Source organism: Ambystoma mexicanum, chromosome 7p, assembly GCF_040938575.1.
Source record: "Ambystoma mexicanum isolate Mex_15411 chromosome 7p, UKY_AmexF1_1, whole genome shotgun sequence".
Lineage (NCBI taxonomy): Eukaryota > Metazoa > Chordata > Amphibia > Caudata > Ambystomatidae > Ambystoma > Ambystoma mexicanum.
This window is the reverse complement of record NC_090939.1, coordinates 285,264,246-285,283,186: the sequence shown is the minus strand read 5'-3', so window position 1 is coordinate 285,283,186 and position 18,941 is coordinate 285,264,246. Positions and strand designations below refer to the sequence as shown.

At 41.8% G+C, this 18,941-nt stretch overlaps 1 protein-coding gene across 3 annotated transcripts in view; it reads right to left on the bottom strand.

Moving 5' to 3' along the window:
* The window catches only part of TIAM1 (TIAM Rac1 associated GEF 1), an 853,394-nt gene that overhangs the window by 741,450 nt on the left and 93,003 nt on the right, over nt 1-18,941 (bottom strand). The gene's annotated exons all lie outside the window — the stretch shown is intronic.

Genomic DNA, 18,941 nt, shown 5'->3' with positions numbered 1-18,941 from the left:
ATTGGGTCCTTCACTCCAGGAGCTCCCTATGTCCAGTTCAGCAGAACAGATGGCAAAGGCAAGATTCCATTCTTTCAAGTACATTTTATAAGGACTAGCATCTCCCAAGACCCCTTTCACCCAGACTTGGAATTACCCACTTCCCTGTTAGAAGTAAAATAGGCAGGGGTGGGAGGAGTGTGCACACTCCATGCCACCACCCCCATTCCTCAATGCTTCTGCCCGTCTCCCCCATTTTAAACCCCCTTCCCCCATGTTTCACTTTTTTGTACCCCATCCAAACGTATACATACATTGTCTTTACCAATATTCGCTCTCAATGGCGGGGTCGGAATGCTGGATTCTTAATGGAATTTTGGAACTAGTGACTATAGACGGGAAAATCAGCACTGAATCCAATCATCATCAAGAGTTGGGAAAGGCAATCACGAGATTGCAAGCACCCACCCACCCTATCTACCCTCCCATCAAGGGAGGATAGCTCAGTGGCAACGTGTTCGCCTTGGAAGCAAGACGACACGAAGCAACACAGGTTCGATCCCTGGTTCCGCGCTTAGAAACCTCTGGGTATTTAAGCGCGTTATAAATACGTAACTAAGACAAAAAAAACAATTACACAACTAAAAAAACTTTTTTTTTAAAAAAGAGAGAATTCCTGTAACAGCGCATCGATGCCAGCGGGATGTGAGCGCTTTCAAAATGCAAATAAATAAATGATAGTCGTGTTCATGAAGTTATTGAAGGAAAGGGTGATCGTTACCCATTTTCAAGATCAAAACACAAATGGGTTTCCCGGATATGGACAAAATGCACGCAAGTACCTTTCCACACAATGTCATCATGCTAGTGTAATCCAGTTTCATTGGGAAAGACACAGGAAACTTTCAAACTGACAGGGGTAAATTGCTTTCAAAACACAGAAGGAAGCCAGGATTATTACCAAATTTGCAAATAGCACACTTGTTAAACCTCAGAAGGTAGTTGGTGGTTGACTTAAAAAACTAAACCACAAGGCGTTAGTGAATGACGAACTGCATGTACATCACCACAGTTTTAATCCATGTTTGGGCTGGATACCAAAACCTCAGACCTGTTTGGAGCTTGCAACCACATCATAAATGGTGAATGGCTGTCGACCAGGCTTCCTTTGATTTGTGTACTACGGTAACAACAACCCGTTTTCAACAAGGCACGTGATATTGCAGTTATTAATATTTCGTTTCACTCTAAAAAAAAACAAATGTTGCTATTACCAAATATATTGCATTCATTGGAATTACTTGGATTATTCAATACAAAGTTTACAATTTAGCTTCACCTTTGAATATGATGAAGTCACCCACGGCATTGCTTAAAGTTATATGCAATTAAAGTCACTGTACAAAAATAAATTACAGGTTTTCTACAAAATGTATTTTGCTTAAATTGATAAATGATGCCTACATTGGTTTATGGGTGCTCTGAATGGTGCATTAAAATCTCATCCAATCACCATAGATAAAATAGGTTTCTTACCTCGCACAGCATTAAAGAAGGATGTGTAAAGGGCTTTCCTTGAATGACCAGTGTTGGTTCAGAGAACGGTGCTCATAAGGAGAGCAAGGCACCATCATAAAATGGCCCCCAATGATTGGATGGCTTTCAATGGTTTGAATACATTCCGAAGGAATGGGGAAGCTCTATTCTATCTGATGTGCTATGGCAGGGGTTCAATACCTCATCTTATTAATATCTCACGATGAAAAGAAATGGAACCATTGTTTAAAGAAGCCATCATTTTATGAATTCACCACCACATAGTAAAATATAGGCTCGTCTGCTTACTTACGTGCAGGTTTAATTTAGAAACAATACAAATGAAGTTTAAGAAGCATCATGCCTTCTCTTCTGTAAAATCGTATTCTAGTCATTTGTATAGCGTCTTTTCCATTAGTATGGTCCCAGCGCGCTTGTGGTGGGAACGCCCTCGTGGACCGTAGTCCAGAGTATGGGAACATTCCTACAAAGGCTTAGCATGAGTGTGTGCATTTTGGCCAAGATAGGAATTAAGTTGGCTGGCTGGGCTCCACTAAGCAACCAAAGAGATCAGGCAAGTGGAAGGGTGCCGAGGGAGGTTAGGAGAGTGTGCGAGTGCAAGAGACTAAGTGCCCAGCTGGACCGAATGCGTCGTAGGTCGTCACTGCATTCTCGTGCGTGTGGATAGCCATGCCTGTGGCACCAAAGTGGTGCGTTTATATGTACCTTGAGGCGCGGATGGAGCTTGGTTATTAGTGCCACTGTTTGTCAAGGTTGTCCGTGTGAAGGAGAACTCTAGGCCCACTGGCTGGGTCACCGTAATAGGTCTTCGAGGCATATGAAGAAGCTATCATAATGCATACTCTAGGCGTGATGGACCGGTTGTCTTACGGTCTTCTAGTTGTGATAGAGGCTGGCTACTTATATATGGCTGCAATTCACTGGCAATACTCATACATACAAGTGCAGTAGCTAACGTCCAAGTTCTTCAAGGTGGAATAAGAGGTCAGTGCAGAAGATAAGGCATCCTAACACCGGGTCCAAGTAAGGTGAGGATGGCTAAGGCTTAGTATGCATGTGAGCTTAGACCGAGATAAGCAGTTAGGCTGGTGTCTGCACTACAGTGGAACTTTAAGAGGTCAGGCATGTGGAAGGATGCAGAGGGGGCCTGGAGCGTGTGCAATAGCAGTGGGTTTGTTTATATGTTTATTTTGCTGGTGGGCCTATTGTTTATAGATGGTAGATGTGCACTGTGTATTTGGAGGGGTATGGGTGGCCCTAAGCCGGGCTGCCATGATTACAGCCGGCTTCCACCTAGGTGGAGCATGACCATGTTCCCGATTGAGGAATAGCATTCGCTATTACCCGGTCAAAATGGCTTGTGGACATGTCCGTAGTCTATGGATGCCTACGAGTTGTGTGGATAGTGGTCTGCGTATGCCAGTTTGCGAGGGCAGGCTGCCAAGATTACAAAAACATTCTCATCGTTTTTTTTATAAGAAGAAATTTTTATTTTAGGTTTTTTTTTTATTTTGTATGCAATGCATTAACACTTTGTATCGTTTCCTATTGTATTATCTTTTTTTATTTGTGCAGCACTTTGAATGCATTTGTCAATATTTGAGATTTATCGAAACCCTGTAGTAAAATTAAAAAAACATACAAATCGAATATGCAATGTAACTAACCCACGTGAAGTGTGCAAGTACACACCAGCACGTGGCATTTCATACGCACACCTGAAGAGCCTAGCTAGTTGTATTTGTATTACTATATATAATGCTCTTCAAAATGAGATAGAGTACTGGAAGCATATGTAGTGGATCTCAAAACATATGTCTTGGACACAGGCATTAAATGGCCCCAACCTCCTCCAGTTCCGCCAAACAATAAACGTGCCTCTTTCAACAATACCTGCTGGATGAAAACAAATTCTTGCTATCCATTCATCACAGTATTGTATAAAATGCAAAGCCCAATGATGCCACCCTCCTATTTTAAAGCACTCCAAATGAGATAGGTTCACAAATATATAGATTACTATTGTACAGGCCCATTTACACGGGCCAAAGTGCAGGTTTTCATTGACACAGTAAGACCACCACATATTCTAAGCCTACAGCAACCCTCTAGTAGTGACAATAGGCGAGTATGTGACTTGGATTACTGTAAATCCTAACACAACAGCTCCCTCTAGAGCGGGCAGCCTCTACTGCGCATGATGGCATCGGACAAACATGCATTTGGCCTAAGTAGATAGGGCAGCAGTCACCGCCCTATAGTTACGGCGAGTCGGACTAGCGTAGGAAACCCGAAAAAATTAATTGCTAATAACTTTTGACTCATGTGACGGATTTGGTTGAAATTGTTACGACAACTAGGTATGCCCGGAGCAACCCCCACCCCCTTGGCCCCCCCCACTGACACCCCAAATAGCCTCCACGACCCCCCCCTACCCCATCCAGACTGCACATTTTTGGAATGATTCATTCAAAAATATTAAAGCTATTCACAAAACAAAACGCGAAATTGCAGCCTAGTACAAAAGAGCAATTTTTGCTGGACCGCACAGCCCAAACTGCTCGACAGATTTGGACCAGTTGCAAAACAACTTGAGCATGAAGCATTGAATGAGTGCGTTCTGTGGTTTGGGGTTATTCAGTCCAGTAGTTTTTAAATATGTGATGGGAGAAGCAGATGTCCCCTTCTCCAAAATAGATAGCTATATCTCGGGTAAATTGCCAGGAAACCGGATGTTTATTGAAACAGCTGCCATCTTCCCCACCCCCTCAATGAAGTAGATGGCTGCATCTATAACCACGGGTATTGAAAACGAAAAGAAGTAGACCGCCATCTGCTGGTCAAAAAACATACAAATGACATCAGGCTGGGGAGGCGGGGTGGCAGGGGACACTGAGTGAAATTTGGGAGTTGGCGGGGGTCTAGGGACTGACTTTGCAGCATGAAGCTTTTTTGTAGCCTCGACTATTGGAAAGAATAGCTGCAAATAACCGACATTTCAGAGCAAACTGCATCACAGAAACAGTGAGTGTTGTGGGGGTATGGGAGAGGGCAGGGGGGCCATCAGGGGTCTTGGAGGAGTAGGCACATAGGAGAGCCTGGGGGTGCAGGGAAGCATTTTTGGGTTACGCCGTCCCCCCCCCGCCCCGATAACCGCAGGTATAATGACTACACATAACCAAGGGTATTTGTAGTCATATACCCATAGCTGTAGAAACGTTTTTCTAAAAAAGATTGTGTACAGCTTCAGTAACACCAGGGATGTAAAAATCACCGACAACACTTTTTGAAGAGGTCAATATCTTCAAATTGATTCGAAAAATGGAATTCAAAGTCTTTTTTGACTCAATCCCAGAGTCTCATACTCGTCGTAAACATGAATTTTTGGAAATGAAGAACAAAAGTACATTTCATCCACAAATCAACCATCCAGCCATTAACCTATTTAAGCAGAAAACTACTAAAGACCTCAAACGCCTAAAATATGGTCCCAACAACAAGCTTAACATCAGGAAGCACCAATTCAAACTCATTAAAGAACTTGCAGAGGATAACACCATTACACTCAAACCAGCGGACAAAGGCGGTGCACTAGTAATGATGGACACTACAATGTACAATGAAGGATGTATGAAATTATTAAAAGATGAAAACATACATGATACTTGACAATGATCCTACTATGGCTATCAAAGAAGTCATTAAGAAGACATTTGACAAAGCAGTGGATTATGACTGGATTTCAGACCACACTGGTGAATTTCTTATCAAAACATTCCCTGTGATCCCAGTTCTTTATGCACTACCAAAAGTACATAAAAACATGCAAGATCCACCATTCAAGCCCATAGTGGCAGGAACTGAAAGTATATTTCACCGACTGGCAATTTATTTGGACAGGGCACTGCAACCATTGGTGCAGAAGACAAACTTACTTAAAGGAAACCTCACATTTTTTTAATCTATTGGAGGACCTACATTACAATGAATGTCAACTTTTTATTTACGCTAGACTTAAGCAGTCTTTATACCTCGATCCCTCATGCAGAAGGTATTGCATCATTGGAATGGTTCCTGTTACAACACGAAGATATCTCAATACATAAAGAATTCGCCATTGAGTTAATTAACATTATCCTTTACAACAATTACTTCTGTTTCAACAAAAAATGTTACCTCCAGATTTCTGGGACATCAATGGGCTCTTCTGTAGCTCCTACGTAGGCTAATATCTTCATGTATCATTTTGAAAACACACACACATTTTGAACAAAGAACCTTGGAATAAGAACTTATTTTTGGAAACGATTCATAGATGATATTTTTGGTATCTGGCATGTTTCACAAGAAGAATTGCAACACTTTTTCAGCTACTTAAATGGTTGTCATGAAAAAATACAATTTAAATTAGAAATTGGGAATCCTCAGATTCACTTTCTAGATGTGAATATTACAAGAATGGACAACAAATATTTTACTGCAATGTACAGAAAACCCACAGATGCAAACAGCACCTTACACTATGCAAGTTTATCCTTCGCATCTTCAGCCAATGCCTAAGAGCAAAAAGGATCAAATCTGATGCAACTCAATTGTCAAGTGAATTTGACAACATGAGAGCACGATTCAAGACAAGAGGTTTTCCTGAGCACACATTTAAACACAGCAATTGAACGCACAACAACTTTGGAAAGAAAAGAACTTTTGAAGGAGAAGACAAAAAAAGAACAAGATTGATCCACACTCTCAAATTTTCGAGTCAGAGAGTTTCCAAATCAAAAGAATTATTCAGAAAAATTCGGACATCTTTAAATCAGATACAAATCTCAAACTTTTTCCAGAACCTCCCATGTTAGCCTTCAAAAGGGGCAAAAACTTTAGCCATTCTTTGATCAAAGCTGAAAAATTGAAAAGTCAACAGCAACATTTTTGTCTAAACCAAAGCATGGAAATTTTGCTTGTTTGAACTGCCAACACTGTTCCAATATTTTGAAAGGTGATCATATCCGACACCCCAAAAGAGGTAAAAAAAAAATTCCACTTAAGGATTTTGCTACTTGTGAAAGTAAAAATCTTATCTACGCCCTCAAATGCCCTTGTGACAAATATTACGTTGGCAAGACCTCAAGAAAAATCAAAGAAAGGCTCACAGAGCATAAATCCAACATAAGAACATGCAACCAGAAATCTCCAGTCTTTAGACATTTCAATGAAAATAGGCATAACATCTCCCAACTTAGATGGGTTGTCTTAGAGATTATGAGCCAGTTACCAAGAGGTGGTGACCTTGCAAAACGCCTTGCACAGAGAGAACTATACTGGATTCATAGACTGGACTCTTTGGCCCCATTGGGACTCAATGAAGACTTTTATATGGGTCCATTTTTATAAATCAAGTTTTCTTAAGGTTCACTCTAACAGTAAAATCTCTGACCAGATCCAATACAGCTTTGAATATGTGATGAAATAGATTATTTTTCCAATTTTGTAAATAAGAATTGCAAGAAGGCCATACTCGAATGTTAAATCTCCGACCAGATCCAAAACAGTCTTCTATATCTGAATATGTGATGAACTAGACTTCTGTCTATTTTTCCAAATTTTGCAAATAAGAATGTGAGCTCTCGATGAGACAGCTTCATTTGCCAAGATTTACCATTTGCAGCACCTTGTTATTACATCTGTGACTATGTTTTTACATCACCTGGTTTTTACCTTGCTATTTACATCTGTGACTATGTTTTTACATTACCTGGTTTTTACATCTATTATTATGTTCTTATATGACTTAGTCACTGTGATCTTTATCCAAGGGACCATTAACAAACACACCTACATTACACTAGCTCTTAAAACATTTCTTTTAAGACCATTGGATTGCTATATGGTCCGCATTTTAACTATTTCCATCTCATCCACTTCTTTTATATCATTCTTTCTTGAAAAACACGTTAATAATGGCTTATTTGAACGTATTTCGTATTACCATCTCTAAGCTCAGTGGTTGTACAATTATGAACACAGCGCGCAAGGTGATGTCACAGTGTTTACACCGTGACATCATTTATTTCCGACTTGCACGTCGCCCTATAAACATCTGAAATGCAGTCAATAAATCAGACCTCTTTATGGTCCGTATTCCAATTTTCTTTCTTTATTCCCTTTTCTTGTTGTTTCATTATTATATACCACAACATTTACATTCTGAAATTTCCGATCGCGTTTCTACCGAACAACGCAGTGTGCATGCGCACAATGAGGTCATAGTGTTTACACCGTGACGTCACGCGTTTCGACGCACGATGTCAGGCCGCCCCTTTGGGAGTATTTAAGGGCGACAAATATTAGGTTTTCACCATCATCCAGGTAGCGAGTCCTGGAAAGGGAGGGCACCCATCCTTTACTGATGTACTGATTACAGATTACTTCTCCTTGCTGGCATTTAGGGCAGATTCTTACTCTTGACCTTTCGCCCTACATTACTTTTTCCAACTTTTTTAGTAAATTTATATTCTGATTCTTTTTAGGATTCCCTGGTAGTCCTTTGATTGCCAGTAGCTTTACTACTATATGGATGGCACGGTACTAACTACAAGATGAATCACTCATTGTGAATGGAGGTTATCTCAGCATACTATCTTCAGTTTCTTACCAGTTACTAGGTGGTAAGTCACCACCTCAATTATTCATTTAAAATCTGTTTGTTTTACATAAAATACCACTTCTTTGACCATACTTTCTGGATTGTACTTTTTTTTTTTAACAGCTTTTTGTCACGGGCTACACTACAAACACAGTTTGTGTAAAGAGGACACTCAGCTTTTCTCTTTGATGAGCAGCCACCTAACTTGTGGTTAGTGGAAATATAACCATAGGTAATTGTTTTGTTTACAGAAATATTACCTTGTTGATCTTTAAGAACACATATTGATGTAAAAATGTTCAGCATTATACTGTCTGTCCGACTTATGTCCACAAATAATGTTATTTAGGTTTTGAAGATGATATGTATGGGTCTACCACATGGTATTTTTGTTTACTTGTGATTATACTGCAAATTACAATTGACATTGATTATTGGGTCTAATATACATCGCTTTAATATAATGTTTTCCAGATTTCTTTATGAAAATTATGCAAATTGCCCCTGAAGAAGTGAATTCTTTCACGAAAAATAAAGGGCCTCTAATAAATCATTTGATTTGTACTAAAGTATTTAACTGTGTCAATGTGTATTGATCTATGTTACCAAGCAATTACCTATTGGAGGTTACATCGATTTCATTTGTTTTTTTAAACATAAGATTACAACTAAAAAATGTACCAAAAATAAATAAAATATTAGAACTCCTTATAGAGCCACCTATAGAGTGGCGAGGACGGGAGTTCCCACATTTGGGAACTTGTTCTATTGTGTACATTTTTGCAACCCATATGCCAGGGTTGTTATTTATCTCCTCCGCACCTTAAAAAATAACTAATAAGCATTTTGTAATCCAACTAACTATTCTTTCCTAATAAGGAGTGCAGATTGATTTGCTTTTGTTTATGTAAAAATCACTGGCCATGGGAATATTTCACTATGGATTGCTGGGTTTAAAAAGATGAGCACCATCTATAATTTGCCAGCATATTTATTGGAACATTTCCTCTCACATGTTATTTTTCTGGTGTTCATGATTTTTATTATTTTAAGAAGTGCAAGTTATTTGTTCACTTACTGGGCGTATATTCAAGAGTGTCATTTTCTGATCTTAGCTATGGAGGCAAATGTACCTGGGAATATGTTATTCTTGCAGCCGGCCATTTTTTTTCCCCTTATCTACGCTTCTAAAATGCAGTTACGTGAGGTTGTGCGTTGTATCACAACAGTCCCCAAGAGACGGCCATAAAACAAGGGGCTTAACCAAAGTGTGTGATCCATGACAAATAATTTAATCTCACTGCACATTGTCTAAAAAAATGGAGAGTTCTCAAAGCCGGTCATCTTTTATACATAACAATACCACTATCAAAACAGGTCAAAATCAGCCTGTGATTGATGAACGTTTTGAGCAATGGGTTGCAAGTGTTTTAAAATATAGAGTGGGCATGGCCGAAGGCTAGGCCACGCCTAGTGGTCTGGTAGGGTTTTAAAATGGAAAGTGTGCACGGCACTATATACTTTGGATCACTACCAGACCATGATAAGAGACGCGCTCAGCCTTCATAATACTGTATGTGGCACAAAAACACCAAGCACACAGGTAAAGTGGGGTGGAGGCAACACAGTCACTGACACCTTGCAGACACTGGCTTGGCACCTCACTCATACATAGATACCTATTGCTACAACGCAAACAAAAAGTCTGTCTGTGCATTCTGGTGAACAGTGTTATATGCATGAAAGTGTCCCCTTCAAGATACAGGGGAGCGCCTTGCACCAGGTCAAAACAGAGTTAAGAGAAAGAATAAAAGTTATTCCAAAACACAATCGCCATATTTTTGTATATTCCGTTGACTTTTGTATCCACTTTCGGGTGGGTAGGGGGACCGACACTAATAATACAGCAAAGCAGGAAAGCCGGTGTGATAAATTAGGCTTTGGATTTTAGGCAGCTTATATTCTATTCATACATTTAAAACTCCGAAAACTGCAAAGTGTCTGATGGGATACTGCGAGCAATGCTGAAATATACGGACCATTCAAAAACGCACAGGCCTGTAAATAAAGGAGTCTCCATGGAATAATGATCACAAATGTATTGGTCCCTTTTCCAAACGTAACAAATTATTGTGATGAATGGCATGCATTATGCAGAATGATATAGTATCAAAAGGTGTGTGCACTTAATCAGCGACTAATTCACATCAGCCCAAGGGGGTCGGCGGTGTAGTTTCTCTCCAGTCCTGACTGGACTTCTAGGCAGTAGCTGAAAAGCCCTTTCCTTGGGCAGGCTCTGAAGGGAGCGAACATGCCTCGGAGACCCCCCGCCCCCCAACCTATGAGCCCTCCCACACATACCCCCACCCGGAAAGCTCATAGTCAATGTGTTTGTGGACATCTTGGGGGGCGGGACAGAGACGAGTCCACTAGCTTAGTCAGTGGCGATAAGGAGGGAACCGCAACAAGCCTGCGAGTATGGACCCGTAGAGCTAAAAGAAATATGCAGAACCGCACGCGCACATCATATGTTCAACCATCCAAAGCAGGAGGAGGACAACGTGCTAATGAAAACAAACAACAACAAACAGCTGGGCGTGCAAGATGGGCTGGCAAATGTTGCAACTAACACCTAAGCATATGCAGTGCCTCTCTACCCAACAGCTTCCTGTCACAATAAAACACTGCTGCCCATCCCCCCCCACACCTACAATGCAAGGCAAGCAACTCTATGCATGCCTTTTGGACCTCCCACACCCGCCCACAGAAAGCAAAGTGTATAACGCTTGCACGATTAGGGTTTATAGTATTATTAAAAGGAAACAGGACGCCACGTTCTGTATAATAGGCCCATTGTGTTCAAAGTACTTTTGTAGAGGCTCATTTCCTTATGGATTCTATACATCGAGGGATTCCCATGTCAAGGGGTTGTTTCGCGTACCAATGACCTCTGCATAGAGGCACTGAAGTATCCTTCTCTCAACATACAACGTCTAGGTACACTTATGTCGATTCAGGCTATGCCATGTGGCTCCAATTCAGGCCGCGATATCGCAGTCATACCATGCTATTCAAGTGTTGCAATGCCATGTCATTTCATCTTATGCCACCCTGTGCTACTAGGCCTTACACGGTGGAAAGTCTTTTGTGACCTTTTGGTCCTTACCCTCTACAGGACTCCTGGATTCTATGTGTGGGCTGTATATAAAACAGTGTTCGTTTTCAAGCCATTCTCTAATCAAATATATGTTTCACTAGCCCTACCAATAATACACAATTGGCACATCAGCCATTTTTAGTCCATAAAACAGGCGAATACGCCCTACCAAAAAACTGTAAAAACACACTCCACAAAAAATAAGAAAAAAGACACAGCAGCCTGCCTGGTGATACCACCAGCCAGAGGTGGACTGGGAACATAAAGTGACCCCAAATCACATCGTGTGGACATACCCCAGGTGACCATTTTAAAGCACACTTGTCCCGAAAAAAAGGTATTAAAAAGTGGTTAAACAGAGCAAAAATGGACATACAGCATTTGTTCAGAGTGGGGAATAACACGCTTTTTAAAACTCATTTGCTTAAAAATGATGTTGAGGAGAGAGGGGAGGTTCAGGGAAGAGAGGGTAAGAGGACCAAAACAAAAAAAACAGGGCACATACAGAAGAGGTTTATGTCCCGGTGGGAATCCTCCAGAGTTCCTTGTAAGCCAGTCCCCTATGCTGTAGCACTTTGAAGCGTCCTCTATGCATTAAATGGAATTACCAGTAAACATCTTAGACCAATAACCATACAGACCCAAAGAAGATAAAGATGCATGCATAATCACACTTCCTCTTGTGTATACAGAGTTTATATACTTTTTCATATGTCATCTAGGACGCCACCCTATTTGGCATTTTGCAAAACCTATTAACGGGAGGGATTGGATTAGGGAACATGTCTACTTATAGAATCATATAAGTGTTAACATCTCATTGTGTGCCCCTTGTCTGTTGGAAACTTCCCAAGCTACTTCTGCATACATATACCGATTATAGCAGAGAATATGGCATTGGATTCGTTATCGTAACATTGTATGTGGCAGTGCGTGGCAGGCCTTATAATTGGTTGGCAACCCCATCCAACCTTGGACCTTCGGCTTGTTTAGCAGCACGCAAGTAGAAACGAAACCTAGGTGCTCGGGATGAGTCAATTAATTTCTTGTTTTCCCAATTACTTAATCATATGTCATTGACCTGATCTTACAAGGCTTTCTGTTTGTAGTTGACCTCGTAGTTTGCTCACCATTCTGAAACACTGAGGGGGTATGACCACCATCTCCATCTGGGTTTTAATGAAAAGCCCTGGTTTTTGACTTCTGAGTCACGTGTTAGGAGACCACGATTTTGTCCATTGCAGCCTCTTTAAGACGATTTGATTTTATTTAACAGGGTGCCATTACTCACTCTGGCCTTTAGAGACTTGCTAACTACGCCTCACACAGGCTATTGTCCTTGAGATTGTTCAGTACTCAGAACTTGCAGAAATGTCTTACGCACATGGCCCGTTCCTTCGACTCCCTTTGTGCCTTGCACCCATCTCTCGAAATAGCCTTCTTGTCCTCGGCCAAGGTGCTCCCTTATTCTGCATGCAAAAATCGCTTCTTCACCAGTTCTTCTATTTGCAATCCTAGGTTTGTCCTTTGAGGTAACAGGGTTTATTCTTAACACAGGCTGTCATCCATTTTCTTCCAATGGCTGCCCGAAACGTATGTATACCTCTTTTTAGCAAGCTTCTATTTATCGTTTCTACCGTGTGTTGAAGCCGATTTACAGTATTTGTCTGCACGTTATTTCATCTTCTTACATTCACGATTACCTTGTCTTTAGTTTAATGTTTCTGGTTGTGCTTCAGTTACTTTGTCAGTTTTAAGTATTTTCATGTAACTTCGGCATAGGCTCATACATCTCCTTTATGACATGATTCTGTCATCTTCAACTTTACTTCAAGTTCATCCATATTACTCATAATGGCATCCTGACACCTTGGTAGTGGGCACCCATCCTGGTAGCATCCTTCTTCTGTTTCTACGGGAGGGTACAATCTGAATGGCTGCCTGAATGCATATCGTCTTTCATACACTCAAAGCGGTATATGAATGTTACATGGATTCATGCATGGGTTCCCAACTGTGGCTCTTCGTCGGCTCCTTCAATAGAACGGTGGTGAGGGTGCAGGGACATGAAATTGTTCAAATGTTACTACCTGACCAAGAGGAAATTTAAGGGAAAAAAGCATCTACATTAATTACTAGATGTAATGTATAGATTGAAAAATGACATTTGTTTTAGAGTTACCTTTTTTACTTGGTTAAAAAATGGGATTACTTTTTGTATTCCCCATCACTTTACTCACACCTTTACACAATCATTGGCATTGCCAACAGTTTGGGTTTTTGTGTAGGCATAGGAAATGCATTTGCCAGGCACTGCTGTGATGGTATTAACTGGCCATCAATGATAGCATGTGAAAAATGGTACAAGTACCTATGGCTTATAATAGCAGTGCCCGGCAAATGCCCAATACCTCTACACAAGCCAGATCTGTTGGCTTTGCAAATGCTTATTTTTAACAGGACTTCACTGAAGGACATGCACAATGCTTATAATTAACTGGCTGAAGGTTATTACGTCTGTAGCACGTTTGCAGCTGAAATTAAGTCATTAGCTCTCAGAACACTGCTTTGAAAAAACACTGGCAGGCACTCGGAGCACACATTTTGAAAGTAACGCTTTAAGTTAGCTCAACGAGGCCCCATGAGGAGGGGTGTGTGGTGGGGAAGGGCAGGAAGTGGGTGAGAATGGCCATAGGGATTAACATGGCTATGGGCCGGTAAATAACCAAACATCTACAAGCTTTGTGTCCCTCCTCATATGCCATTTCTACTTAGCTGTACTTTAACGCAATTGTTTCGGCTCATAGGTGGCTCTTTAGCACCACTTATAGCCACAACTAAAAATGGACAGCCATTTGCAAACAATGCAGTCAGCCTGTTTAACCAAGATCAGTGGGAGGGTTAATTCACATAAAACGATGGAGCAGTAGGGCTGGCATTAACAGTCAGGCAAATCGACACAGCTCAGATCAAACAGTTCAGATCTTAAACATTGGCACATACCGCTGTAGCCTCAGTAACACTCAAAAGTCATCATGTAAACTTTAAAAAATGCCTGACGCAACATTGGACAATACATGACGTCGCTGAAGTACTTGGGGGCTACAATGCAGTTCAATTGTGCTCAAAAGGAATATTCCGATATCAATTACCCCACCCCCAAGACACCAAAATACCACCGCCATCTGCACAATGTAGCAGACTGCTCAGAGCACAGGGCTTAATCATATGTATTATTCCTCTTCCACCTACAGAGCTTTTGGGTTTTAAGATTATCACAGTAATTAGAGAGAACATCATCACAGAAAGAGCTTGGCGCAGTGCTTTTCTACAGCACATTACACCAGTCGGATCTTTGCACTGCAGAACACTGTACAAATAGACAAAGAAAAATAACGTACACCAGCCTTGGAAAAGTGGATGCAATCAAAATATGAACTGGAATCCTATTGAAACGTTGCAGCGACTTCTGGACTATGCACATTTAAGTGCATGAAAATAAAAAGGCAATGTAAGTGCCCTACTCTCTGGGAAGGGAAACAACAAGGAGTAAGCAATGAGAAGGCGCAACAACAAGGAGTAAGCAATGAGAAGGCGCAACAACAAGGAGTAAGCAATGAGAAGGAGCAACAACAAGGGGTACGCAATGAGAAGGAGCAACAGCAATGAGAAGGAGCAACAGCAATGGGAAGGAGCAACAACAAGGAGTACGCAATGAGAAGGGGCAACAACAAGGAGTAAGCCATGAGAAGGGGCAACAACAAGGAGTAAGCCATGAGAAGGAGCAACAACAAGGAGTTTGCAATGAGAAGGAGCAACAACAAGGAGTAAGCAATGAGAAGGAGCAACAACAAGGAGTAAGCAATGAGAAGGGGCAACAACAAGGAGTAAGCCATGAGAAGGGGCAACAACAAGGAGTAAGCCATGAGAAGGGGCAACAACAAGGAGTTTGCAATGAGAAGGAGCAACAACAAGGAGTAAGCAATGAGAAAGAGCATCAACAAGGAGTAAGCAATGAGAAGGGGCAACAACAAGGAGTAAGCAATGAGAAGGAGCAACAACAAGGAGTAAGCAATGAGAAGGAGCAACAACAAGGAGTAAGCAATGAGACAGCATGCCATTTCTAACAGAACCCATCGGATGGAGCACTAGCAGGGCCAAAAGCACCGAGTGCGAGTTACATGTGCAGAAACACTTTAAACCTCATCACCACCAGACGCTCGTCCAAAGCATGAACAGAAGAAAAGTGAACATGTGAATGGCAGAGGGTTTAAAAATGGATAGGACATTATCATTTCAGCGGGAAAAATCATGGTTTAAAATCACTCAAACAGGGATTGCATTAGGACTTACTTACAATATTCTGGAGAGGAGATTTAGAGTAATGGAGCAGATTTTATACTGGGATGGATTCTGTGTCAGAAAAGTAAGAACGGCAAAGGAATGTGTGAACTAGGAACAGAAGTGAAAACTTAACTGGAAGCTCTAAAATGGAACCAGGGAAAAAAATGCTCAAGTGGCAAAAGTCCTCTGGGCTTTGCATCTTAAACGAGCCTGTCTCGGTGATTTGTGGTCTGTGAAGACATTGAAGAGGTTTGCATGCCTATCTAAAGTCAGTTAACTGAAAACACCCTATCTTGGACAAAACGGGTCTTCCAGAGGAGCAGAGCAATCCTTTCCAGATACAGAAAGGAAGAACAGACACTACTCAATGATGAAACCTGGCAACTGCACGAGCAAAGCCAAAACAGACATTTCCATGGTCATTAGAATCCAAGAAATAAAAAGGCCAACTTTTCAAAGATAAGGCAAGTGGTTATAGAAACTGACGAAAGAAAGGTTCTGCAAATTGCTCAGTTTAACTACATTCCCTACTATGCACTGGTTTGCTCAAAGGGGAAGAAAATGACGGGCCAAACAAAAAGAGTCTGTGATTGAGAACTCAAACAATGCCGTTAAATCTGGAGAAATAAATACAATTAAAAACAAAGAAACGACCACCGGCAGCCTCTCCGATAAATAATGCAAAGGAGGTTCACCGGATGCCTTCTAAAAGTTATCCAGTGAACCGAGAATTAAGCAGACAGAACAAAAACAAACGTGCAAAGTCAAGTTCACGTGCATCCATAACTAAACCTATGGCAGAACTGGTACTTTATCCAAATGAAGTACCGGGTCTGCCCTAGAGTCACGTATGTACGCAGGTTGGAATTGCACACTGGTTGTTCTGTGAAATTGAGCAGCAACAGAGCAAATAAGCAAAAGATACATCTGCAGGTTGGAAGCCTTAGTCTTCTCGTTTTACAGTGTTGCTGCCAAACTCCTAAAAGCTCACAGCAGAACTGGATCCCACACATTTTGCGTGTTAGTGGGACCCTGAAAAGAAGGTATGTGGCACTGAGGCCAAAGGACCATCTAACCATGCGGTACACGTGGCATGAGCCAGCCACCACCCCAGCCTCTGCACACTCTTAGTGCCACCTATTCGGCCACTACCCTCATTAGACCAAACCGTGAATCACTATACCCTACTCATCTTTCTATACAACTGCCCAGGCCACACGTTTTTAACCCGTGCACTTTTACAGCCACTTCCCATCTGTGCGCGTGGTTCGCCTTAGTCATGCTTATTGCCAACCACCTCCTTATCCCACAATGGCGCTCATTTGCCCTTTCTCCACTTCAACTTGTTCCGCTGCTCAGCTTTTCTAGCCTTTTTTCATTGTTCATGAGCCTGTACGATGTTCCAGAAGCAACAGGAGACGGAAGGAACTCCATACACTTCTTTTCTCTCCAACCCCAGCTCTGGGCCGGTCCTTTCATTTAACTACAAACTCGCACTGAAGTAAGACAGACACCCTCTGCATTTTCTACGTTCCCATTTTACGTCACCGCTTTACGGGTGTGTGCCTGTTAGCACGCACATGTGTGTGAATGGCTGGAGAGTAGAATGTTGGCAGAGCCTCTACGTGGCCCACAGAGAACTTCATCTGGATAAAGTATCGAGTCTGCCCTAGATTTCTGTAAGCATTGATGAGGTAACTCGAGGCATATGCAGATCGGAGAATGTAAACATCAGTACACAAACCTATTGTAAGTCAGCATTTATGTATTCATTATATTTGTATAACGACCAGGCCCTTAGGCATCACTGCGTGGACCTATAACACCAAATATAGGTGGCAGGCCTGCAATTACGGGTGCCCCTCTTCAGCACTCGTCGCTGGCACCCCTGGAGCGAATCCCTTCATTTTGCCAACACCCCCGTCTTACGCATACTCCATTGAAAGGTACAGAAATGCCTCTGAATGACTGCAACCTCTCTGAAGAGCACCCAAATGTGAAAGTGACTGAAGCCACGAACTTCATGGTGAGTCACGCCGTGTTTTGAACAGTTTCGCTGGAGAAAGTGTGTTTTGAGGACCCTGTAAAAACAAATAAAATGCTAACACAAATAGAAAGGACAGTGCGACAGCGTTTTTACCCCTTACAAGTTCCCTGCAGACACAGACTACAGTTCAAATTAAAATTTCATTTGTCAAGTGCACTACCTTGGGGTATACCAGACATTTGGAAACCATTTTACTGCCACAAATACATTTCTATGGTTAATCTTGGTTCGAAATTGCTGGGAGCCATTTAGCTCCTGGTTATAGTGTAGGAGAGCCTGGTTGGCTTGACATGAACTGCTACCAGGCGCTACATTTGGCTTCACAGGATAACTGGTGACATAGAAACATACCCATAGGACGGAATTTAGTATACAACAGCATAAACGAGCATTGGGACACATCCAGAGGACCTCTAAAGAGTAATGGGTCCTATATAATTAAAACATAATTGCATCTCATGTGGGCGTTAAATTTGTAGCACGCTTTATAATAGCTCCTGCTTCCCGGGTGATGCTGGATACCCAGGAGCTGCTTTTAGCTCCTCCTCCTCCTCAAATCCGTGTCGAACCCTGCATCAATGAACACGATTGGTTAACCTTCAACAGAGGCGCTATTGACTAGCTATAGATCAACAATGGGAAGCTGCCCAGGGTTTGCACATAGGAACCAAGTTCAGTCCAATGGCCCACTGTATGCACAGCAATCTTTGCTGCAGACACATGACTAGACAGGAACACCCCAGTACGAGAGGGCCCTCGCTATCTTGTTTCCTCATGTCCGTAAGCAGGTCAGACCAATTTCTCCTATTTGCTCTGGTTTAGGGGCCATGTGTCTGCACCCAAATGAACGCATAATGTGTACGCCCCCCCCCCCCTTCTAAAATGTGCATTGCTTCAAAGTCAAAAGGACCTGTGCAGCTTTTTCTTTTTGGCAAATCAAATGTTGGACAGAATTTGCAAGTGATTTTCATTAAGCACAGGTTTCATCTTGAGGCCTGAAACTACAGCACTTGCACCAATGCCAGGTAACAGTGAATTTAGAAATTTGCCACTAATTGTGCACATTTCTTTTGATGCACAAGCTCTTCTGAAACATTACATCATACATATGATATGATAGGTTACTTATAACGCGCTTAATACCCTGAGGTTTCTAAGCGCAGACCCGGGGATCGAACCTGTGTTGCTCCGTGTCCTCTTGCTTCCAAGGCAAG